Genomic DNA, 1,869 nt, shown 5'->3' with positions numbered 1-1,869 from the left:
ATGAACTTCCGTCTGCTAGCCATCAGACTTGTCTGTGTTCTCGTATCTTGATCTTCGCCTGTGTCTCTCGGATTCCTCCTCTCGTCTTGCCCTATTTTGATACTGGTTGCCCCTGCCTGGACCTTGCCTTGTACCTGGACTTATCCCTCGAGTCTCGCCCCTTTGATTCTGTTTGCCGATCGTTGACCTCCGCTAGCCTTAGGTTTCTTCGTGTGTCTTGCCCGCCATATACCTGTCTGCCATTATCTGACCCATGCCTGTTCTATGACCACGTCTCTGTCTTCTGCTAATAAATAGCTTGCACATGGATCCGCACGTCTCAAGTCTTGTCAGCCCCGTAACACTTCTATTGTTTCATAACAGCTGTGTTTCATTATCTGACTGTGTGTCAGCTCGCTCACCTCTTCATCCTTCCAGCTTGACTCCGTCAGGTGTGCTGAAAACCCGCATAACAGAGCCCTGGGAATCACAATATCAAATCAGATCACAGTGCAAAAAATGAAGCTGCTCCACTAAACTGTCATGGAGAAGATATCAGAACACAACCTTCTCAGACCCACTTTTTCAGAAGCACTGGCCAGATTGGTTCCTGAAGCATTGAATGCGATGGCAGCCACATGACTGGCATGAGCCGAGATCCCGGTCACCATGATGAAAGTGGAGAGCTTAAAGTTGCAATAAGCTTCGCTTTCCATTAAAGCAAGTTTCAGTGGGGTTCTTACCAGATTCAAAGCATCATACAGAGTAATTTCTCCAGTAGTGAAGCTCCCTGGATGTGCCAGATATGAGCTGGAACGATTGACAGAAAGTGCACAGAGACCTAGCAGAAAGGAGAGGATTTACAGATCATTCTGGCCCAGATATAGCCACATTTTCATCAACTGAAGCAATAAAAACAGTGATGACTCTAACATTTACAGAGTCATCTGTAAATTACACCAATAACGCAACTATATATTAAAGAGCCGTTACAGCGTTTACCTTTGGGGTTTGGTGGTGTGTTGAGAAGAGACTTGAGAAGTTTTATGTCCTTGATGTTGTGGATGTACAGAGCCTCCGCCAGACAAACTACAAGCATCTGAAGAGAGGGAATACAAAACGTTGGAATAAGCCTCAAAACTAAACATTTAGTGATTTTAAAAGAAGACTCTTTTGCTGACCAGGACTGCATTTATTTGGACAAAACTAAAACTAAAAAAGTCAAAATTGTGAAATATTATAACAATTTCAAATAGCTGTTTTCTATGTGAATATCTGTTAAACTGTAATTTATTTCTGTGATGCGCAGCTGAATTTTCAGCATCATTGCTCCAGTCTTCAGTGTCACATGATCTTCAGAAATCATTCTAATATGCTGATTTGCTGCTCAAGAAACATTTCTGATTATTATCAATGCTGAAAACAGTTGTGCTGCACAATATTTTTGTGGAAACTGTGATACATTTTAATTTTGAGGATTCTTTGATGAATAGAAAGTTCAACACAACAGCATTTACTTGGAATAGAAATCTTTTGTAACATTATAAATGTCTTTACCGTCACTTTTGATCAATTTAATGAGCATTACAAAAATTGTATAATCTGAATGGTAGTAAATGTGTGCCTGTCGGTTGAGTTTGACAGCGAGGATGTTGTCGGAGTAGCTGTAGTTACAGATCTCCGTGCCTTTCTTGAAATAGTAGATGTTCCTTCTGAAGGGTGTCAATCTGCTCACAACCACCATCAGACTGCTGGAGAAGAGCCGCTCCACTATATAGACATCAGGGCTTTCCACTAATCTCACACACACACACACACTCGCTCGCTCGCTCGCTCACACACACACACACACACACACACACACACTCACTCACACACTCACTCACACAC

This window comes from Sinocyclocheilus anshuiensis, unplaced genomic scaffold (genome assembly GCF_001515605.1).
Source record: "Sinocyclocheilus anshuiensis isolate Anshui unplaced genomic scaffold, SAMN03320099.WGS_v1.1 scaffold454, whole genome shotgun sequence".
NCBI lineage: Eukaryota > Metazoa > Chordata > Actinopteri > Cypriniformes > Cyprinidae > Sinocyclocheilus > Sinocyclocheilus anshuiensis.
This window is presented reverse-complemented; position numbering follows the sequence as displayed.